Below are 25,500 nucleotides of genomic sequence, written 5' to 3' on the forward strand. Positions count from 1 at the left end.
CGTCTGCATCCGCATTTGAATGCAGCTTTCCTCTCCTATGTTGAATCTGACAGTCATACGTCTGAAGTCTCTCGATCCTTCTTGCTACTTGTCCCTCTGGATTTTTGAAGTTAAAGATGCACTTGTGGAAGTGCTTTGTTGACAATATCAGAACAAGAACTTCCCTCCTGGACCCTATAGCACCAACCATCAATTTAATTAATGTACCAGAATGTTGTTTTTTTCTGTTTTTATATATATTAGTAAATTTATTTTCAATGTTAATATGTGTATATTTTATTGTGATTAATTGACAATTATTACTCATATATTGAGTTTAAGTTTAATAATTCCATTGTTAGTATTTAAGTTTATTTCTAATGTTAGCATTTAACATATTAAATAAATAAACTAAACTAACCACTTTGCATTTTACAACTTTGTGCTCTACTGCTTTACTTTGCAAATTTTCAAATCAGGCAAAGTTCCATTTTTAGTTGGTGCAACGCCCGCACTTTTTGCTTTGCAAAAAAACATCAAAAATTGCAAAGTGCAATATAGGGAACTTTTAGTTTTTGGTGAAACAATTCACTCTTACTTTGCAGAATTCAGTTGCACCAAACTAATATTTGCAAAGAGGAAATAATTTTTTTGGAAAGTAAAACAAAAATTACTTCTTTGCTAATTTTGTTTCACCAACCACAAATTTGCAAAGTACAAAGTATTTTTTTTGCAAATGAATTGCTTTGAACGACTTTTTGAAGTTATTGAATAGTATAGTAATAGTAACGTGAGTGATGTAAAAATAAATTTTAAATTAAATTTAAATTTTTTAACTATTAAGAATATTTAACTATGGTTAGAATATGAAAACAAGTTGAAGTGGCATTGTTAGAATTTGTTGTATTCTTTTTAGAGCCGATTTTTCAATCTTCTAATAAACAGTCAGTTAACTGTTTGACGAATAAAGTTATTAGGCTCATAAACAATCAGATAACAATATTGAATTTTTCAATCAAGAATAATTTATTCTACAGAATAACAAAAAAAAAAATTGTCAAATTCAAAAATATTCAAAATTAAACGTAATTTTTATTAATAATTGTTTTTGTTTTCTTGTTTCCTCTGTATTTTTGTCAAAATTCTATCAAAGCAGCTTTGACAATTGACATAAAATTTTTGTTGAAATTATTCCTTAGAATAATTTTTATTCGTCTATGAAAGAATCAGATAGTTTTATTCCTAGGAATAGCTAAATCTGCCTGTTGAAAAAATGATTTTTGCTCTATCTGAGGTATTGGCTGGTGATCTTATCATAGAACCGGGAGCTTCTCTACAGTTTGTTTTTGACAATTGCGATTTCAACATAGAAACCATTGATGGTCATGGAACTTTCCATAATTTGTCTGGAATCAAATGTGTGACGCCAGCCGAGTGTGTGAAGACACCAACCAATGTGATATTAAAACAAGAACGTTTAAGAAATTCAACTTTGATTGAAAAGAAAGGTATAGTTGAAATCATTCCATTTAGTTCTGCACACTCATCTGGAATGGGTTAGGTTAGGTTAGGTTATATGGGCTGACAGTTGATTTTGTTACCGTCACACTTAGATCAATGTAGATCCATTGTGATACCCTGAAGTATTGTAACTTCATGAAAAAGTGTTAACCTATGAATGCTATGGTTGTTCGAGCCATTTGGAGGACTTGACAAAGTTCAGTAGGCTATTGCCTGAGAGTTCCGATAGTTCTTCTAATTCATTAAAAAAGCAGTTTCCTAAGGATTTTTTCCTAGTGCGACAGAGTGCTGGGCAGTGACAGAGGAAGTGAACAGTGTTTTCCTGTTCGTCCTCATTGGCGCAGCCTCTGCATAGATCATCCGTACTAAGCCCCATTTTCTTTTTGTGGTATCCTAGTAGGTTATGTCCCGTTAGGACGCCTATTAGGGATCTTAAGGAAGGTTTACTAAGTAGTAAGATCTTATTAGATTTTTTCTCGTCGAAGTTCGGCCATAGTTTCCTGGTGTGACCGCAGGTATCTAGGAGGTTCCATCTTTCATTGGTTTTTTGTGAAATATTGTTGACGATATTTCGCTTTATTTCACATTGTGGGATTCTGATGTTAAGGTCTATGAGAGAGGGATCAAGAACTGAGCCCTCCCTTGCAAGCTCATCCGCTTTTTCGTTGCCGAACACATTACTGTGGTCGGGAATCCAGCAGAGTCTTACATTATGCTGCATACCAAGAACCCTAAGCTCTTCGCGACAGCAAGAAACAAGCTTTGACTTGATTAAGGTGGCAGAAATCGCTTTTATTGCCGCTTGGCTATCAATGAAAATGGTGATGTCAGCAGGTGATATCGCCATCATGGATATTTGTTTAGCAGCATTTTTCACTGCCAATATCTCGGCTTGGAAGACACTGCTGTGATCGGGGAGCCTGAAAGAACTGGCAAGGTTGAGGTTTTCTGAGTAAAAACCTGCACCAGCCCCAGTGTTCATTTTCGAACCATCAGTAAAGATGGCGATAGTCGACTCATTTGAGAAAGGTACACTGTTTTCCCGATCTTGTCTGTTAGGGAAACTGACATTAAAAGACTTGTTGAAGTCTAAGTAAGGGGTCATGTAATCTGTACTTACGTTGTTGCCAACGTAGTTAGAAAGGATCGTAGTATGGCCGTTTTGACTAGTATTCCAAATGTTGGTTTGACTGAGTCATAGGGCGCCGTTTGCTGCTAATTCTTGTACAAATAGATCTAAGGGAGTGAGATTAAGGATTGCTTCCAGACCTGCGGTTGGAGTGGACCTCATCACCCCCGTAGTGCTAATGCATGCTGTTCTTTGTACTTTGGTTAGGGTCTTCAAGTTCGTGGATTTCTCCAGAGCTTGCCACCAGACTAAGCTGCCATAAGTCAGAATGGGTCTGACAATGGCGGTATACATCCACATGATTATTTTAGGATTTGGTCCCCAGTTTCTGCCAAGAATTCTATTACTTGAGTAAAGTGCAAACGTGACTTTATTATATCTTTCTTGAATGTTTGGACCCCAGTTAAGTTTCTTATCCAAGATCACTCCGAGATATTTCGCTTTATCCGAAATCTTAAGTGGGGTTCCATCAATTTTTGGCACTGCAAAAGGAGGAATTTTCCTTCTGTTTGTGAAAAGTACCAGTTCTGTTTTAAGGGGGTTTACTTTAAGACCGCATCTCCTGGTCCAGTTACTGACCTTGGATAATGCGCTTTCTAATTGTTCGCTTACAGTGGTTAGGTATTTACCTGTCGCTAGAAGAGCTAGATCGTCTGCGTAGGCTATAACCTTGACACCGCTGTTATTCAGTTTGATGAGAATCTCATTCATCACCAAAATCCAAAGAAGAGGTGATAGAATACCGTCTTGTGGGGTTCCTCTAGATGCGTACATTTTTATATGTGACCCACCTAATTCACTATTAATTGCATAGTGTAAAGCTGTCTCTACACTTCTACCTTTTGTGTATGCATGCTGAAAGGGTGATATAGTCTCCGGTCTTAAATAACTGCGGATATGTATATCGATTAACCTTTCTAGTGTTTTGAGTGTAAAAGAATTTAGACTGATAGGTCTGAAATCTTTGGGTTCTGTGTAACTGGATTTACCAGCTTTTGGTATAAAGACAACTTTGACTTCACGCCATGTTTTAGGGACATATCCCAATTGTAGGCTATTTTGGAATATTGTGATCAAGTATGGAATAATGAATTCACTACTTTTTTGCAGCATCAAGGGGAAGACGCCGTCTAGGCCTAGAGATTTATAAGGAGAGAAAGAGTTGATGGCCCAGATCAACTTTTCTTTCGTAATAATTTATCTAGGAATTTCACATATTGAGTGCAAAGAGTTTGTAGAATCATTTTCCAATTCAGAGTTACAACCTGGGAAGTGGGCTTCCACCAGGAGTTTTAGACTGTCTTGACAGGATTCTGTCCAACGATTATCAGGCCCTTTTAGGGACCCTATAGAAGTATTCGTCTTGGAGAGTATTCTCCTTAGTCTCGCCGAATGGTTAGTACATTCGATAGTACTACAGAAGTTTCTCCAAGAGCTACGTTTGGCTCGTTGAGTTTCTGTCTTGAACTTTCTCTGACTGGTTTTGTAAGATTCCCAGTCACTTTCTGCTCTAGTGCATTTAGCACGGTTGAACAGTTTTCTTGTTTCTTTTCTTATGCTAGTGAGCTCAACAGTCCACCAGGGTGGTTTGTTGTTTTTCTTCGCCGCGGTAATGAGATGACAGCTTTTGTCCAATGCATCGCGTAGAATTCCTGTGAATTCCTCTGTCAGTTTATCAAGACCATTAGTGTTTAGGTTATAGTCAATGTTTAAGTGACTAATGTTTTTTACTATTTCCCTATTGAAGACATGCCAATCGGTACGCCTATTATTCCTAAAAGGCTTATTGTGCCGGGCAGCATCAGGGATATAGAATTCTATTAGGCGATGGTCGGAAAAAGAGATTTCCTCTAAAACCTTCCATTGTTCTAATTGGCAACTAACTGAATTACTCGTCAAGGTAATATCAAGAACTTCTTTCCGTGTTTTTGTAACAAAGGTAGGGGTGTTGCCTCTATTAGCTACGAGCAAGTTTTTCTCGATAATAAATTCAAAAAGGGACTCGCCCCTGGTATTAGTGTCAGTGCTTCCCCATTGCATATGGTGTGAGTTAGAATCACAACCTAAAATAATATCAAATTTATTCTTACTTGCAAAAGATACCAACGTTTCAGTGATATCTGCTGGTGGTCGTACCGTCATACGGCATGTAGGTGGACGAGAGGATGAGCATTGGGAGCCCATCGCGCTCCAATTTTAACGTAGTCTGGTCAATGTTGCTGTAAGTAGTTAGAAGAAAAAGATTAAACTGTTTCTTAGCTACTATGCATGTTCTAGGGTTACTATTTTGACTGTCAAGATTTGACTTGTACAGCAGTAGTTCTTTAGAGTGTAGACCCTTGATATTCCCTCTTACAACCCAGGGTTCCTGTATCAGGGCTACGTCGTATTGTCTACTCTCCATGAGGTAGACAAGGTTAGCAGTTGCGGCTTTACTATGATGAAGATTGATTTGTAAGATTTTCAATTCCGTTTATATAATAAAGTTTAAGTTCATCGCTTTACTAACCTGTTTTCTATCGTTGCGAATCAACCTAAGTTTGCACCTAGTGATTCCAACGCGTACCTTGAAGTCAGCCTTGCTCAGGAGTGGTAGAGATTTGTGACTCAATCTCACCACTTTTTCGGTGCCATCATTCGTTCTTTCATTCTTGACCACTTCCCACTCTTTCTTCTTCGTCTTGTTAGGCGAAGAGTTGGTTGGTGAATCAGTCTCATTCCTAGCTCTTTTGGAGGAGCTAGGTGTGTCTTTGATTCCTTGCTCTGCCGCTGCATGCAAACGCTGTTGGGATTTGTCCAGTGCAATTCGCTCTTTTGCTGTAAGGGACTCTGGAGTCCTTTTGGCAAAGCGACGGACAATCTTTTCAGCGTTGCGGTTCTGACGGCGGCGTAACTCCATTTCGCTGATCGCTTTAGCCTTTCGCTGTCTGGTCCTTTTGTTGATGACCGTAGCTAGGCTATTAACCGTGGTGTTCGTTAGGTCTACGGGTTCAGATTCAGTGGAGGTGTTTTGGACAACCTGTGGACAGTGGCCTACCAAATTGTCCTCGCACCCTCCTTTATCCTTAACCGTAGTGCTGAACGTGCGGTCCTCGGGTTTGGATTCCATGGAAGTGTTTTGGATAACCTCTGGGCATTGGCCTACCAAATTATCCTTGCACCCCATATTGTCCTTACCCTTGGTGTTGAGAGTGTGGTTTGCGGGTTTAGACTCCGAAGAAGTGTTTTGGATATCCTGTGGGCATTGGTCTACCAAGTTATCCTTGCACCCCCCTTTATCTTTGCCCTCGTCAGTTGAGTCTTTCTCACCCGCTTGGTCAATCGTACCACTAGGTGTTACGATTGTTTTGGCTAATGAGATGCTCGGCACAACGACGTGTGTCCGCACTGTCAGACCCTCTTTGGACGATAGCTCGTCTGCCAATAACGAAACCTTAGCACTAGACGTCGATGGGATTTTCCCCTTACCTTGTTTTGAAACATTGGGAGTAGGAGGTCCCATCTCGGTCTTCTTACTCGGACCTTTAGAAGAGGGGGGGTTTGGAGCAAGACTAGCTTTCCCCAAGTCCTCCCTGTCCATAAAGGCCCGAGCGTTGTGTAGACTGATTCTTTCTTTATCGGACATCTGGCCCCAGTCCAGTTTGCCCAGTCTATGGATCGTCCTTTTACAGTTGGAGATTCTGCTCCGTCTGGACGAATTCGAAAAATTGGAGCTCACGATTGAGGAGAACTCACTGACGTCATCGTCGACGTCAATCGCGCTAGCTCCATCTTCCATGTCGAGTTTTGCAAAAGGGTGGAGGAGATTATACTCTTCCTCTTCGGTTAGCTCGTGATTGCTAGAGTTTGCTTTATTGTTCATTTTAATGTCTTCGCGCTGCTTATTTTGGATGTATCTTGGAAAAAATAAAAAGAAAAGAAAACAAAAAAGGAAAAAAGAAAAAGAATAAAGAAAAGGATTTAGATACATAAGCAGGAAAATAATAAATAAAAAGTATATATGAGAAAATTTTGTCACTGGCGACTTCTCCTCACGATATTGAGACCGTAAGGCAAAGCCGAAGCCGTGACTTCTTCCGACCGTTTAGCGTATATCCCCGCTATGGTTTTGTTCATTTTTGTTAAATCTTCCATATTTCATAGGGGTGGGCCTCTCTTAGTTTGCCCAAACCCTAGCCGGTAGTTGGGAAACTGCTCTAGAGCTAGAAACCGTGACTAGCCCGCTTGACTAGCCCCCTCACCCACGTCAAGACGGAGACCCGACGAGGGGGAATAGGTGACTTTGAGTTTGCCGATCTTGAAAAAATGTACTGTGCTTAAACGTATGATGACTTTCCTTCTTGTGTCGATGTAACATGGATGATTGCCAAATTTAAAGACATAAAAGGAACTCCAGGCTGGCATGGATTCCTGGAAAGAATAACTTGTTCAGAACACAGTGATATATGCAAAGTTGTACAGCTGCCGTTCATCATGGCACCACCATCTGTTCACAACACTATTTATACGGCTTTAACAATGGCAGTTACTGAAGGAGAAAAATTGGGACTACAAAATATTTTCGTAACTTTTGACCTACCCTTATTTATGAAGGCTGTAGATGTTGCTTTCTGCTCCTCCTGATTCGCCCTTGAAAAAAGTCATTCCAAGACTAGGAGGTTTTCATCTTATAATGTCTTTTCTAGGAACAATTGGATACATTATGGCTACGGTTACCATATTTCTAGAAGCGAAACCCGGGACAGATAAGAAATTCGTTGGATCGTTTTGAAAATATTGATTTTTCACAAAAATAAAAATAAAAATTTTATTTTTTTAAAATGAGTTTTGATAATTTCCTTATTTTGATACGATGATTTCTTAAACGATTTGATGGGAGCATTTTCATTGAAATCATTTAAGTCGATTTCAAAATCAAGAAAGCGGATTTATAATAGGTACCTAACTTCTAAAAAAATATTTTTTCAATAAAAAAAAAACTTTTCCTGATATAGCTTTTCAACTCGACAAATACAAGCTGGAACTAAACAAAATGACAAAAAAATTTTAAAACTAAAGCCTAGTCTTGAAGTGAAATTGAAAATTTTCATATAAAACCAGCACGACGAAATACGAAAATTTAGTTTTTCGATGCACATTTACGCAGCTTAACCACCGAAATTCTTTACTGTGTTAGAATATTTGGAGAGTTTTCAATCGTTTTTCACTGACATTTAACTGTCCAAGTAATTTTTCTTACTCTAAAAGAGTTTTTTTGACTTTGGAGACTTATAAGAAACACTTTTAATTTAAATCAACCAAAGACTGTTTTTTCTTGTTTTCCGTTCAAAGTTTTTAAAATTTTGAATAAATAATCATTTTTATCAAAAAAAAACCGACTTCCATGGATCGAAACTAGGTTTTATGGTTTTCTCATAGATTCTATAGCCAGAACTGGACCACACTGCAAGCACCAGCTTTCCAATACAAAAAGAATTATCAAAATTGGTTCACTCCGTCCAAAGTTATGAGTTAACAAACATAAAAAATAAATAAAAAAAAAATACAGACGAATTGAATACCTCCTCCTTTTTGGAAGTCGGTAAAAAAAAATCAGAAAATGTGCAAATACGGGATAATCACGTTACAAATTCCAAAATACGGGACACTTATACGTCCCGGGTTTCTTAAATAAAAACCCGGGACAAGCTGTTGAAATGCGGGACAGTCCCGGGTAAACCGGGACGGGTGGTCACCGTAATTATGGCTGACAGTGGTTTGCAGGAACTTTTATCAATGATATATGCTGAAAAACTCTACTAAGCATATTGTAACGATGAATTACTGAACTACTTTTAAGATAAAAGTCTGAACACACTACCTACTACTGCAAAGGTAGAAATGTGAACGGACCTTTAGTAATTAAGAAACTACCCTCTGAACACATCCCAAAATATTCCACTAGACTGGAAGTATGAAGCGCCCCTCCTGGAAAGGAAGTTTCGAGAAGCAAAGACGAGAACCTTCGAAGACATTCTCGAATCTCGAAATTCCGGTATAAAAGGGCAGCGTAGACATCGACCGGACACATTTTAATCTTGAAAGTGAAAGAGTACAGTAAAAAGTGAAATAATGTGTTGCGAATTGTTAGTAGTAAATAAAGTGATTTAAAAGTGTGTTTGTTTGAGCGAATAATAAAAGTAAGTTGAGTTGAAATAAAGTGTGTTCTTATTTGAACGGAAATATAAGTGGAAATTAAACAAGTTTTATTGTGAACCCGGAATAAAACATTACAATATTCTCAAGGGGCATGCCTACGCACGAGCAGTGCGTGCTCATAACATTGTTTCTACAGCTGTTAGTAAGATGGTTTTGAAAAATATTAACATTTTAGAAGAAGAATTCGCAACTGTGACCAAGTACCTCGAAGACATACATAACTGTCCTCCTATTAGGGAAACGATTACTGATAATACCCACATACGTAATCTTACTTCTAAATTCCGGTCACAACTAGAAGCAATTGAACAGAGAGGTCCAACTGCCAAACTGTGGACCCAGTACTTCAAGAAGTTTATAGAGGCCGAAAGAACAGGCAACTGGGAGCTGCATTTGTATACAGTGAAAATGATGATGCCATACTTTATTTCCAGTGGACATTTACATTATACAAAGGCAGGTAATATCTACCTACATTTAATGTCGGAACTGCCTCTCAAAATGGACCCACTGGAGTATGAAAAGCTTTTAAAAACTTTTTCCATAAGGCGGACAAACAAATTTTGCTCAGGAACCTGGACCGATATGGTCATACAACAAACAGCAAATCGTGACTTCAAAGTGGCGGGAGGAATAGTTAGAAGAGGATTTACTAATGACATTTTAAGCGCTCATGTTGTTACGAAACCAGCTGTTTCAGAAATAATTGAGGCTCTTGAAGAGTTTTGCAGTTCCCAGTTTTTTTCATCAGAACAACATAGAGATCTTCGCGAGAGTCGAATAAAACGAGACAATGAAGATGTAAATAAAATTCAAAACTGGTTAGAGCAACATAATCCGTTTAATGTAGACACAACTGTAGTTATGTCACTGGGAACTGGAGTAGCAGAGACAGAACGAATAAATTGTCACCTAACAAAGGAGCTTGGCGAACAGAGGTTGAAAGGTATTGTTGGTAAGATATATTGTTGGTAATTTATGAAGACAGAAATAAAACGCTCCGATAATGTTCGGCCTCTTTCAACAATTAACAATGCCATGAAAATTCCGGATAAAACTATAGATATCGATCCTCTAATTTTATACCAAAGAATGCTGGTCAGTAAGCCCCGAGTTGAAGAATTATCCACCTTCTTTAAGTATGAAATTGGAGCTCACGATTGAGGAGAACTCACTGACGTCATCGTCGACGTCAATCGCGCTAGCTCCATCTTCCATGTCGAGTTTTGCAAAAGGGTGGAGGAGATTATACTCTTCCTCTTCGGTTAGCTCGTGATTGCTAGAGTTTGCTTTATTGTTCATTTTAATGTCTTCGCGCTGCTTATTTTGGATGTATCTTGGAAAAAATAAAAAGAAAAGAAAACAAAAAAGGAAAAAAGAAAAAGAATAAAGAAAAGGATTTAGATACATAAGCAGGAAAATAATAAATAAAAAGTATATATGAGAAAATTTTGTCACTGGCGACTTCTCCTCACGATATTGAGACCGTAAGGCAAAGCCGAAGCCGTGACTTCTTCCGACCGTTTAGCGTATATCCCCGCTATGGTTTTGTTCATTTTTGTTAAATCTTCCATATTTCATAGGGGTGGGCCTCTCTTAGTTTGCCCAAACCCTAGCCGGTAGTTGGGAAACTGCTCTAGAGCTAGAAACCGTGACTAGCCCGCTTGACTAGCCCCCTCACCCACGTCAAGACGGAGACCCGACGAGGGGGAATAGGTGACTTTGAGTTTGCCGATCTTGAAAAAATGTACTGTGCTTAAACGTATGATGACTTTCCTTCTTGTGTCGATGTAACATGGATGATTGCCAAATTTAAAGACATAAAAGGAACTCCAGGCTGGCATGGATTCCTGGAAAGAATAACTTGTTCAGAACACAGTGATATATGCAAAGTTGTACAGCTGCCGTTCATCATGGCACCACCATCTGTTCACAACACTATTTATACGGCTTTAACAATGGCAGTTACTGAAGGAGAAAAATTGGGACTACAAAATGTTTTCGTAACTTTTGACCTACCCTTATTTATGAAGGCTGTAGATGTTGCTTTCTGCTCCTCCTGATTCGCCCTTGAAAAAAGTCATTCCAAGACTAGGAGGTTTTCATCTTATAATGTCTTTTCTAGGAACAATTGGATACATTATGGCTGACAGTGGTTTGCAGGAACTTTTATCAATGATATATGCTGAAAAACTCTACTAAGCATATTGTAACGATGAATTACTGAACTACTTTTAAGATAAAAGTCTGAACACACTACCTACTACTGCAAAGGTAGAAATGTGAACGGACCTTTAGTAATTAAGAAACTACCCTCTGAACACATCCCAAAATATTCCACTAGACTGGAAGTATGAAGCGCCCCTCCTGGAAAGGAAGTTTCGAGAAGCAAAGACGAGAACCTTCGAAGACATTCTCGAATCTCGAAATTCCGGTATAAAAGGGCAGCGTAGACATCGACCGGACACATTTTAATCTTGAAAGTGAAAGAGTACAGTAAAAAGTGAAATAATGTGTTGCGAATTGTTAGTAGTAAATAAAGTGATTTAAAAGTGTGTTTGTTTGAGCGAATAATAAAAGTAAGTTGAGTTGAAATAAAGTGTGTTCTTATTTGAACGGAAATATAAGTGGAAATTAAACAAGTTTTATTGTGAACCCGGAATAAAACATTACAATATTCTCAAGGGGCATGCCTACGCACGAGCATTGCGTGCTCATAACATTGTTTCTACAGCTGTTAGTAAGATGGTTTTGAAAAATATTAACATTTTAGAAGAAGAATTCGCAACTGTGACCAAGTACCTCGAAGACATACATAACTGTCCTCCTATTAGGGAAACGATTACTGATAATACCCACATACGTAATCTTACTTCTAAATTCCGGTCACAACTAGAAGCAATTGAACAGAGAGGTCCAACTGCCAAACTGTGGACCCAGTACTTCAAGAAGTTTATAGAGGCCGAAAGAACAGGCAACTGGGAGCTGCATTTGTATACAGTGAAAATGATGATGCCATACTTTATTTCCAGTGGACATTTACATTATACAAAGGCAGGTAATATCTACCTACATTTAATGTCGGAACTGCCTCTCAAAATGGACCCACTGGAGTATGAAAAGCTTTTAAAAACTTTTTCCATAAGGCGGACAAACAAATTTTGCTCAGGAACCTGGACCGATATGGTCATACAACAAACAGCAAATCGTGACTTCAAAGTGGCGGGAGGAATAGTTAGAAGAGGATTTACTGATGACATTTTAAGCGCTCATGTTGTTACGAAACCAGCTGTTTCAGAAATAATTGAGGCTCTTGAAGAGTTTTGCAGTTCCCAGTTTTTTTCATCAGAACAACATAGAGATCTTCGCGAGAGTCGAATAAAACGAGACAATGAAGATGTAAATAAAATTCAAAACTGGTTAGAGCAACATAATCCGTTTAATGTAGACACAACTGTAGTTATGTCACTGGGAACTGGAGTAGCAGAGACAGAACGAATAAATTGTCACCTAACAAAGGAGCTTGGCGAACAGAGGTTGAAAGGTATTGTTGGTAAGATATATTGTTGGTAATTTATGAAGACAGAAATAAAACGCTCCGATAATGTTCGGCCTCTTTCAACAATTAACAATGCCATGAAAATTCCGGATAAAACTATAAATATCGATCCTCTAATTTTATACCAAAGAATGCTGGTCAGTAAGCCCCGAGTTGAAGAATTATCCACCTTCTTTAAGTATGAAATGGCTCCATACCCACTTTCTCTTTTTAATAACACAGGGATGAGAAAAACAGTGAAGTCAGCGTTGTACCAGGAATTTAGCAGCGTCAGTGAAAATATTCTTGAAAATATCAACAACTTCATTATTGACGGAGCGTGACGTATGTGACCAATATGTAAGATAACTTAAAAATAATTACAAAGTTGCTGTTGTTGTATTCGATGGGTACGATGACAAGAATAGCATTTAATGTTCGGAACACTTACACCGATACAAGCATTTTTCACCTGATTATATGATAACGGAAAGTACACCTGTTCATCCCAACCAAGAGTGGTTTCTTTCCAATAAAGAAAACAAGAAGAAACTCATTAATATGCTAAAAACTTCACTCACCAAAAATAGTTTTGGAGTTGTTCAAGCTCGTGGTGATGCAGATGTATTACTTGTGAACACTGCAATTCAGAAAGCCGAGGAGGTGCAAACGGCAATTGTCAGTCAAGATACAGACATACTTGTGCTTTTGACTGCTCTTATTCCATTAAATAAAGAACTTTTTTTGCTGAAACCTAATATAGGACGCACAAAAAAAAAAACGAATCATTAGTTCCTGAGGAGTGGGGTTGGGTCCGCAATGATGGAGATTTGTTGTTGCCAACTAAAATGACCCTGGAAGCAGCTCCTAAAGAAATTTTAAAGTTGATCTCCTGTGCGTGCAAAGGCAATTGTTCAACAGCACAATGCAGTTGCAAAAAAAGTTCAATTGCATGTACATCATGCAAAAAATCGCGCGATTTTTTAAAATAAAACAACTAGTTTTGATTGCAAAATCGGTTGTTTTAATTTAAAAAATCGCGCGATTTTTTAAAATAAAACAACTAGTTTTGATTGCAAAATCGGGATAGTGAAAAATTAAAACAAATTAAAAATGAGATTTTTCAAAACTCATTTAGCTTATTATAACCTTTAACAAAAAATTTAATATATAAAAAAAATAAGAAAAAGTAAACAATGTAATATTAAAAAGAAATCAATTAACAAATTAATATTTACTTTAAAGTTTCAGAAGAACAATCAAATCGTGATAATCTCATAGATTTATAATAACTTAAAATGATTACACCTTAAATTAAGTACACACACAAAAGAAATTTCATTTAATATATATTCCATATATATTTTTTTTTTTTTTTTTTTTATAATTAACTAAAGGGAGTTAAATAACCTTAATATGTTAAACACAGTGCGAGCTTCAGGAAAATAGGGAGGGATTTAAAAGGAGAAACCGATGCACATTAGTTTTAAAGCTTTGGACATTAAAATGGCAGGGAAAAACAGAGGCGGGTAATATATTCCACATTCGTGTGGTGCGGCTAAAGAAAGAATCTCTGTATTTGACGGTACGTCCGAAGTTGGGCTCAAGGGTAAACTGATGAGCATTCCTAGAAGCGCGAGTATTACGGTTATATATAAAGCGAGCGCGAGTATTACGGTTATGTATGCATTTCAACAGTTTTGATATTTAATTAAATAAAATTTCTTTTACCTGTGAACTCAATTCAAGGTTTATATAAATATAAACATATATAAATATATTTCAACTTATATTTGTATGCATTTCAACAGTTTTGATATTTAATTAAATAAAATTTCTTTTGCCTGTGAACTCAATTCAAGGTTTTAATCATTTTATGTTGTTTTATAAAAGAAATACCGTTTCGTTTATGTGTTGTAGGTACATATTCTGTGGGCTTTACGATGCAAAATAATAAGTTTTACTAATTTTTTGTCTATTTCTTATGATTTTTTTTATTTATACATCAAGCATGTATTTTGTAAAAAAACGGGATTTTCGGGATTTGACGGGATTTCAAAATGCGGGATTTCAGAAGACGGGATTTCAAAAATCGGTATTTTAGTAGACGGGATTTTGAAACGTTTTTTTCGGGATTTTCGAAAAACGGGATTTTAAAAAGCGGGATTCCGATACGCTCCCATTTTGGAACCTGAGGACCTTATCGACATAATAAATTATCTACATCATCTACATCTACGCGCGATTTTTTAAAATAAAACAACTAGTTTTGATTGCAAAATCGGTTGTTTTAATTTAAAAAATCGCGCGATTTTTTAAAATAAAACAACTAGTTTTGATTGCAAAATCGGGATAGTGAAAAATTAAAACAAATTAAAAATGAGATTTTTCAAAACTCATTTAGCTTATTATAACCTTTAACAAAAAAATTTAATATATAAAAAAAAATAAGAAAAAGTAAACAATGTAATATTAAAAAGAAATCAATTAACAAATTAATATTTACTTTAAAGTTTCAGAAGAACAATCAAATCGTGATAATCTCATAGATTTATAATAACTTAAAATGATTACACCTTAAATTAAGTACACACACAAAAGAAATTTCATTTAATATATATTTCATATATATAAAAATAAACATATATAAATATATTTCAACTTATATTTGTATGCATTTCAACAGTTTTGATATTTAATTAAATAAAATTTCTTTTACCTGTGAACTCAATTCAAGGTTTTAATCATTTTATGTTTTTTTTATAAAAGAAATACCGTTTCGTTTATGTGTTGTAGGTACATATTCTGTGGGCTTTACGATGCAAAATAATTAGTTTTACTAATTTTTTGTCTATTTCTTATGATTTTTTTTATTTATACATCAAGCATGTATTTTGTAAAAAAACGGGATTTCAAAAAACGGTATTTTAGTAGACGGGATTTTGAAACGTTTTTTTCGGGATTTTCGAAAAACGGGATTTTAAAAAGCGGGATTCCGATACGCTCCCATTTTGGAACCTGAGGACCTTATCGACATAATAGATTAGAACTTTGTGTTTTTATGTGCGTATAGTTATTTGTTACAGTTTTAAATTTCTAACTTTTAATCGCTTCTAGAAAACAACCGGAGGACTAAATTTTCTCATAACAATAAATTAAGGATGTGAAATAATATACCTAATCAAGTGGAAAAGGTAAAGATGAAATAAAATAGAAACTTCTTATGAATAATATAAAATTTGATTTATTAAAGATCTCTACCCATTGAAGCTTTGGCCACTAAAATAAACACATCTCTTTATACATTTATTTGTATATAAATTCAACGTGGTGAACAAGGAACCCTGTTTGCAAAAGTTTGTTTAATATCAACTTTCAACACACCTTAACAAAAATAGCTGCCTACTTTTATTCAAAAAATACAAATCATATTTTACATCGCTCTCGCAATTAAGCTCCTGCTTCAAGTAAATGCTGAACAAAACAATGCAGAGGAAAACAAAAGAGCTGAGGAGCAAACTTGATTAATTATAATAAATTTAAAATATAGATTTTCACAGCGTGTTCATTTTTTTTTTTTCAATTCAATTTTTTCAATGGTGAACAAGGCTGCGATGGCATTATTTTTAATAGTTTAATATATTTAACATATATGTAGATGTAAATAGTTAATAGTTTCAATTATGTATAATTTGTTTGTTGTTGCAAAACCAATTAATATTTTTCAAAAACTTGTTTAATATAAACTCTCATGTTTTAATCGTGTTAAAATTAAAAGATTAATTGGTATAAAACACCGCTTTTTATTAAAAAAAATAGTATAGATTTCCTATTTTTAAACTTTTAGTTTAACCACCAAAATTATCTTGGTACTTCCCTAAAAAAAACTTTTTTTCCCAAGATATTAAAATGGTTTATTCAGATACTTGTATTTACCATAAATTTAACATTATAAGTGCATATTATTTTTTCACTTCATCTAAAAAAACACCCTTTCGCAAAAAAAAAATGTGAGGATCACAGTTAATGATTTCCATGGAAAATGCAACACATTTAAACATTTTCGCAAATGTATCAATGGTTTTTGGGGCTTTTAAAAAATATTCGATGTTTAAAAAAAAAAACACCCTTTGACAGAAAATTTTTATATAGACCATTAAGATTCTGGTTTTCTATATTAATTGAAACGTTTTTATCAATTTTCATAGGGGTATCATTTTTGGCATAGATTTGTTGGTACAAATGCTTACTTTCATGTTTTCGTTAAAAAAAAAACACCCTTTTATCCAATATATTTTCAAAAAGTCTTAAGATTCTTGGTTCTTATGCTTAGTGTTACATCATAAGTAGATTTAAGTCGGGTACCATATTTGTAATTGAGTTTTTTCAATAACCTTTTTTTTAATTTCAATAATATTTGTATAGACCCTTAAGATTCTTGGTCTCTGTGTTAATTAAAACATTTTAACCAATTTTCATAGGGGTTTGGCATAGATTTGATGGTAATAATTCAGAATTTTACATTTTCTTAAAAAAAAAACACCCTTTCACTCAATATAATTTTAAAGACTTTAGATTCTTAGTTCCTATATTATGTCGAACATTTTTACCAAGTTTTAAAAATAAAAAAAAATGTAAGTCAGCTGATATGTTACCTTTTCCAACCATAAATTGACCCCTTAAAAAAACACCCTTTTACCCAAAAAATTTTTAAAAACTTTATGTATTCTGTTTTCTTGGTTCATCTTAAACCTACATATTGAATTTCATCGCTGTATCATGTTTTTCACATGGTCTTAGGTAATATTTTACCTGTTGAAGTCGAAAATTGAGCACCCTTCTTTTTAGTCACCAATAACTTTTTTTAACGTCATCTTTTTGACTTGGCTTTGATGTCATTAGATTCAGCCTTAAAAAGTACCTTAAAAACATGTGTCATATGCTTATATTTGGCTAGCATTTTGTTTCTATGTTATGTTTACCATCACCTCCTCCCTATCCCCCCCCCCCTAAAAAACACCCTTCCACCCAAAAATTTTTTATAGACTTTTTTCCCCTTAATTCTTATAGCAAATGGCAACTTTTTGCCAAGTTTCATGCGTGTAACAATTTTTTTTTTTAAATGCCTATTTTATCTGTACTATGACTATTGAAAAATTGGCCCTTACAAAAATTATTTAGGAGCTATTTTTTAGGTAATGTTAAACTGTCAAACGACATTAACAGCCTTATTACGGTTGTCACAGATCAATTTATTGACAATTGAAAAAATTTGTCAATCAATTGATAAATTGGTATTATGAACGCGAGTTGACAAATTTTTGATCCATTGTGAACAAAGATCAAAAATTTATTGTGAATGGTGCAAATCGACTTTTGATTTTGACGTTTAATGTTTCAATTTTATGAATTAAATCATTTTCGTTTTTCCATCACACGTGCGTCGCCGCCGTCGTTGTTATTTTATTAAGCTTATTATATTGAAAAATGTGGATATTGAATACAAAATAAATGATGCCATTTATTTTAAGTGTTTTCTCAACGTAGGAGAAAGATTGTAATTGACAAAGGAATATTGAGACATGTGCAAATTTTAATACGCTTGCAATGGTGTTTTTTTTTTTATTGGTTTTAACTTTTCGTAAAGAGATATGTATCTAAAAATACATTAAGGAAGGCTTCCTTCGAAAGTCTTAAGTTTTTGATAAATCTAAAAAGTAAACCAAAATTTAATTAAAGTAATGAAAAAAAAACAAAAAAATTATTCATATGTTCTGCCAAATCCACCGGGTTTGAAGCATCGCGTAATTTTCTTCGAATCTTTGCTAGCTCCAAAGTATTTTCTTCATCAATTTCATTTTCACCGAAAAATAGACATGCTTCTGACTTTCGCGACTCATAAAAATATTTTATCAACAAGGAATTTGTGATTGACTGAAAAATTGACAAATACCAATTTTTTTGACAAACGTTATTCACAATAGTTCTTAAATCTGAAAACTTTTATCAAAAAAAATGATAGTTAACAACCATAATACCGATTTATCAATTTTGTTGATAATAGTCAAATATCGTATTGAAATTTGACAACCGTAATAAGGCTGTAAAATAAAAAACTCATGTTTTTAATCAAAATATATTTTCTACCATCATAAAATTTCAAAAATTTTATTTTAAATTAATTTTTCCGCTGATTAATAAAAGAAATAAAAATGTTTGAATTGTCTTGAAAACCAATTTCACAGATCAACACACTAAACTCAGATCATAGAAGTGAATTGGAAGTAGGTACGAATCCTGACTATTTGACACTTCAAAAGGAGTTTAGGAACGATGTTCAGCTGTCAAATAGTATTATAAACTATGTTAAAATAAACAAAGGCCCCAATCCATAGAATCCGTTGCGTCCGTTCCGTCAATCCATCCGTTGAAGTTGAAGGATGGGACAGAAAGGGGTGACCCATAGAATACGTCGTATGACGGATTGCTTTTTGACAGCTCACTTCAAAGTCCAAGGTGTGTTCGATATTTTATCGCTGAATGTGCACTAAGGAGGTTCTGATGCAAGAAATGTTTAACTATTATTGTTGTTCTTTTTTTTAATAAAATAAAATGAGCTACTAGATTTCCTGTAGGTACCTCCTCTTCAATTAAAAACAATTTTTTATAACAAATTATGAGTTGTAGGTATGACTTTGGCATAGTAAAATTGATCTCTACAACAGAATTTGAGTATTTAATTGATATTTTGATATACCTAATTTATTAGATATAGCATTAAATGTTACTTTTATTACATATTCTTCACAAATATACAATTAAAGTTCACAATTCATAAAATCAGAGAAGAAAAGAACACAGTTCTTAGTTCTGAAATTCCCCGGTGTGCACACAGAAACAGAAAATCGAACTGATCTATTGTTGACAACCAATGTCAAAGGATACGACGGATGAAAAAGTAGAAAGTTGGGCTACTTCTTCCGTCAAATCCGTCCGTCTCCTTCCGATCCGTCGCTTATGGATCGCTTCCCATAAGAACGTGTGTATTTTATCGAGCTGTCAGTTGAAAACTTCGACGGAACGGACGCAACGGATTCTATGGGTTGGGCCCTTAACGCACCTCTGCACTCTGCTTCATGGTCACATAGCCTTTTCTAGAATTGCCAACCACCTTATGCGTCATGATTGCAATCAGTGTTGCCAGAGCCGGCTATTTATCGCCAAACAGGCCCTTTGAACTTTTAACTCACTCCTTAAAATTTTGATTTTCGATTTATCGGATTTTGGCTATTTTAATTTTGAACTTGACGATTTGGCTCCTTAAAAAGTGTTTTACAGCAAAAATCCATCAAAAAGTGAGCAGACAACTAGGGTAAACTACCCAGTGACCGACACCCCTGCCAGTTACCGTCACCTTGCAGAGTTTTTTACGTTTTCCTAAGGTTTTGGTAAGGTGTATCGTACGGAAACTATTTTTAACGCGTTCAGGCATGTATATTCTATCAGAAAACACTTTACTTTATAGTTGGTAGTCATTGGTTTTGTTGTAATAAAAGGGGCAAGTTTCGAACCTCTGTGAAGTGCATGAAACTTGAGAAATTCTTAAGAAAGACGTAAGTACAAATCATTGTTTATAAAATATATCTGTATATTGTACAAAAGTGGAAATTGAATATTTTGGGAGAGAATTGCTCTCTAGATCTATTTCAATTTAAGTTATTTTAAAAATAATAAGATAATTTAATTTTACGTGGGGTGTTCATAACTAGAATATAATGTTCAACAAAATTCAGTGACCGACACTGGTGTCCATAACTGGCCCGATTAGACACGTTTGATGAAATTAGTTATGGACACCATTCTTTTTTTACCATTATTTTCAAACCACTTTTTGTTTGCTTCTAAGGCATAGTTTACAGTTCACCGTGTAAAAAAACAAAGATTCAAAGCGTTGCGTAGGGCTTTTAAATAAGTTTATTTAAAGTGGGTTTTCTATGACTGTGTAAAATCACTTAAAAAAGGTTTAAAAGTAATTTGAAAACGGTTTATTCGATTTATGCAAGGGTGTGTGTACATTGTTTGACAATCATTTTCAATTTTTCATGCACACGCTTAAAACTAAGCCCTTAAAGCTGAAACACAATCACGCTTTGCCGTCGATTTTGACAACTGCGAAAAGTTCAACTATAGGAAATCTGTGTATCCTCACACAATGACGCTTTTATTACGTACGCTTTTTTTGACAAACGTAAGGAAACGTAAGAAAGCGAGCAAAAGTTCAACCAGACTGAACTTTTGCTCGCTTTCTGACATTTAACAGACATAGTTACAGTCACCCACATTATTATTGCGCCAAATGTGAATAAAAAAAATAAATTATTGCAAAACTATGTGTGTTTTTTAATTTCTCTATATAGATTTTGCACAAAAAAACGACATCGAGATATTTTAAATCAAAACAATTTACGTATTAAGAACAAAAAAAATTTAATGATGTTTTAGACTGAGTTTTATTGTTAAAAACATTATATTTTGATTGGTTTTGTTTGTATAACTATAGGATTAAAGAATAAACAAATTTCTATGCATTTTTTAAACACATTAATATCCTTTTTCATTTTTCCACAATTAAATCAAGATAAAGACTTGGCCCAATAATTTTGTGAGTGACTGTGTTTTTTTAATTTGACAGCAGATTTTATGTTGCAATCAGCTGTTCAAAGTCAAAGTGACAGAAGCGCGCTTTGAGGATTTCTCAACGTAACGCAACGAAGCGACGCCCTGAAGCGTGATTGTGTTTCAGCTTTTAAGTTCAAACATCATCGGAGTTTTCATTCGACTTTTTCATTTTATCATTCCATATTTTTCTACTGATTAAATTAAAACTGCAATAGTCAAAGCGTTAACGCATGATTTTAATCGGCTGCCGTGATTGGAAATCTGACTCTCGTTTGTGCTGAATTTAGTGCTCAATTGTAAAAATATCATTTTTGACGTATAATTCTATGCCAACTTTTAATTTTCTTGTTTGGACAAAACAATTTCCTTTTTCCATCAAAGTTTATATCGATATATGTGCCCTTAATTATGAAAGTGAACTAAGTCGCTCCTAAAAATGGCCTCAAATCTAGCCTTAAAATAATTATTATTTAACGGGTAAAGTTAATTTGAAAGCGAAATTGCAGTAAATAAACTTCTTTATTGCTCCTCTAGTGATTTCATAAAAGAAATATAGTTAAATCGTTATAAGAAAATTATTATGTAAGTTTTTCTTTAAACAATACAAAAAGTGACTTAGTCCACTTTCATAATCATGGGCACATATATGTTGTTCAACGGTGGTATTGCTCGGCTGCTAATCTTTTTATATTTTTTGTAATCATGGCAGGTAGGTATTTCCGCGGTTTTCTTTTAAATTTTTTAAATTTTTTTTTAAACTAGCCGACCCAGCCCTCGAAATTCGAGTGCCCATTTCTTTACTTTTTTTTTATTTGCAACAAAATAATACCAAAATAGTTTCTTTATTTTTTATAGTATTTGTTGTTGTTTTCTTGCGATTAACTACACTTTTTACACAGGAATATATAATATACCTACTTTTTGATATATTGTAAGCCTGATTTAGATATTGTTGAACTACGCTCAACTACGTAAAAAAAGTATTGGAAAAGAAAATGCAAAGTGTAATCTCCTTAAGGGCATTGTGTTTGCACCTTTCATTTCAATTCAATTCAACCTGTTTCATGTTCCATTCGTTCAAATTCCATCCGTCAATCATTCAACCTCCACCAACTTCACTCAAAATTGTCATTCACACTTCATTTTTTTTTTCATTTATGTCGTTTTCCAAAATTCAAGGAGTGACACTCCTAGCTATATAATCACTCCAAAAGGAGTGATTTTAAATTCCAAAATTGAAAATGGAGTGAATTTTTGGAGTGAATTCTTCACTCTCAATATTTTGAAGGAGTGACGGAGTGATTACCAATACTTCTACATTTGACTTCATGGACTGCTTGTCAAATTGTTGGGTGGTTGTTTTAACTTTTTTTTGTGAAGGAAATTATATTTACTAGCCGACCCAGCCCTCGAAATTCGAGTGCCCATTTCTTTACTTTTTTTTTATTTGCAACAAAATAATACCAAAATAGTTTCTTTATTTTTTATAGTATTTGTTGTTGTTTTCTTGCGATTAACTACACTTTTTACACAGGAATATATAATATACCTACTTTTTGATATATTGTAAGCCTGATTTAGATATTGTTGAACTACGCTCAACTACGTAAAAAAAGTATTGGAAAAGAAAATGCAAAGTGTAATCTCCTTAAGGGCATTGTGTTTGCACCTTTCATTTCAATTCAATTCAACCTGTTTCATGTTCCATTCGTTCAAATTCCATCCGTCAATCATTCAACCTCCACCAACTTCACTCAAAATTGTCATTCACACTTCATTTTTTTTTTTTCATTTATGTCGTTTTCCAAAATTCAAGGAGTGACACTCCTAGCTATATAATCACTCCAAAAGGAGTGATTTTAAATTCCAAAATTGAAAATGGAGTGAATTTTTGGAGTAAATTCTTCACTCTCAATATTTTGAAGGAGTGACGGAGTGATTACCAATACTTCTACATTTGACTTCATGGACTGCTTGTCAAATTGTTGGGTGGTTGTTTTAACTTTTTTTTGTGAAGGAAATTATATTTATTTACAAAAAAAAATCAATAAAGTATTGTAAAAAATCACATAAAGTGAATTTAAAAGATTGTGTTATTATTTTATTCATTATTTCGTATTACAAACACATGCAAAGCAAACGTCAAATCACTCCACTTGTCAAATTCTTCGTGAACAAATTCCAAAATTGCACGAAAAAGGAGTGATTCACTCCCATAATTTTGGAAAACGACATTAGCTTGTAGGAACATGAAAACATGAATTCTTCACTCCAAAAATTTTGAAGGAGTGACGGAGTTATTACCAATACTTCTACATTTGACTTCATGAACTGCTTGTCAAATTGTTGGGTGGTTGTTTTAACTTTTTTTTTGAAGGAAATTATATTTATTTACAAAAAAAATTCAATAAAGTATTGTAAAAAATCACTAAAAGTGAATTTAAAAGATTGTGTTATTATTTTATTCATTATTTCGTATTACAAACACATGCAAAGCAAACGTCAAATCACTCCACTTGTCAAATTCTTCGTGAACAAATTCCAAAATTGCACGAAAAAGGAGTGATTCACTCCCATAATTTTGGAAAACGACATCAATCTGAAATCAAAACAACTTCTGCAAAATAAAACCAGAGATTTCTTTGATCAATAATTTTGTTTATTTTCTTCGGTAATATAAATTCAATTAAATCAAAATCAATAGGAAATTACAGATATTATTAAGATCTGAGTGAAGATGAAGTAAAAGGTTAATTATACTGTCGTTTTACAGAGAAAAAATATCCTGATGACAATCACGGGAAGAAAAGTCACAGTAATTTGACTTTTTCACAATAACTATGCCAGGAAAAAATATATTTTGATCGCAAATTGTTTTTTATTTATTTATTTTATATTTTTCCCCAATAAAAAAACGATATTCAATTAGAATTTACTCTTTATTTGAAGTTGGTGTTCTCAAATTAACAACACGAAGAAATCTTTCAGCTCGACGTTTTTAAAATGTCAAATCCTCCAAGTGTGTGTGCAAATCTGTGTAAATATCTCCAGGAAAATTTTAATGAATGCGTTCAGATACTTTTTAATGATTAAATATAGGTTCACATTTATTAAAGGTGCGTTCACAACAACGTCGCACAACAACGTTTTTTTCATGTTAAAGCCATAACTACAATGACCTAAAAAGTGAAAAAGTGGGAAATTTACAAAATTAATTTTTTTTTTATTTCTTTCTAGCAATATTTGTTTTTGTAAAAATTTTTGGAAAAAAAACTACCAAAAATTTTTTTGCAAACCAAAAAATAAGCTTTTTGCATCATTATTTTTTATTTTGTCGTCGTAAAAACTGTCATAAAATGAGTTTGAAATCTACCACTTTTTGACTTTTCGCAAAAAGTTGCCGTTGTAGTTATACTTTTGAAGCCTTAAGGCTTAACTACAATGACCTAAAAAGTGAAAAAGTGGGAAATTTACAAAAGTTAAAAAAATTTATTTCTTTCAAGCTCCATTTGTTTTTGAAAAAAAAAAACTACAAAAATTGTTTTTCAAAGCAAAAAATAAGCTTTCTGCATCATTATTTTTAATTTTTTGGTCGAAAAAACTATCACAAAATGAGTTTGAAAATGTTGACTTATTGACTTTTTGCATAAGATGGCTTTTAACTACATTGGCTCAAAAAGTGAAAATGTACAAAAGTGAAAATTTTCAAACGCATTTTTGTATGGTTTTTCGGGCTAGAAAATTAAAACAAAAAATGCGGAAACTATATTTTTTTTGTATAAAAACAATTTGTTAAAGGTATAACCACAATGGCCTAAAAAGTGAAAAAGTGGGAAATTTACAAAAGTAAAAAATTTTTATTCCTTTCTAGCGCTATTTTTTTTTTGGAAAAACTATAAAAATTGTTTTTTAAACCAAAAAATAAGCTTTCTGCTGGAAGGTATAAGGAAGAAAAACGACGTTTTTGTTAGTTTTCCCTGAACCTCATAAGAAAAACGCTTTGCCATGCGGCGATAAAGTGACTTTTATTCAAAAATGTAAACGTCTAAAAGTGAAAACTTGGTAAAATGGTAAAGGAACTGTCAAAGTCAGCTATTACATGAAGCCTCAAGAGACTTGACTCTTTTTTCGAATTTTCTTTTGATACACAGCCACACAAGAAAAAAATAAAAGTTCTGACCTGGGGTTGCGACTAAGTTTTTCATATAGTTTTTCAGTTTTTGGGTCGCTGAAACCTCAAAAAATGTCACGAAAACAAAAAAAAAATTTCTCTGATCTGGATGTGCGATTATGTAAAGCATATAGTTTTTGGGCCGTTGAATCCAGATTCGAAGTCAATTTTGCCCTATCACGTCAGGTTTCTGAGATATCCTCAAAAAAATGTCAAAGCCAAGAAAACTAAATTTCTTATCTAGGGTTGTGTCTAGGTTTTTCATATAGTTTTTGGGTTGCTTAA

This window comes from Episyrphus balteatus, chromosome 1 (genome assembly GCF_945859705.1).
Source record: "Episyrphus balteatus chromosome 1, idEpiBalt1.1, whole genome shotgun sequence".
NCBI lineage: Eukaryota > Metazoa > Arthropoda > Insecta > Diptera > Syrphidae > Episyrphus > Episyrphus balteatus.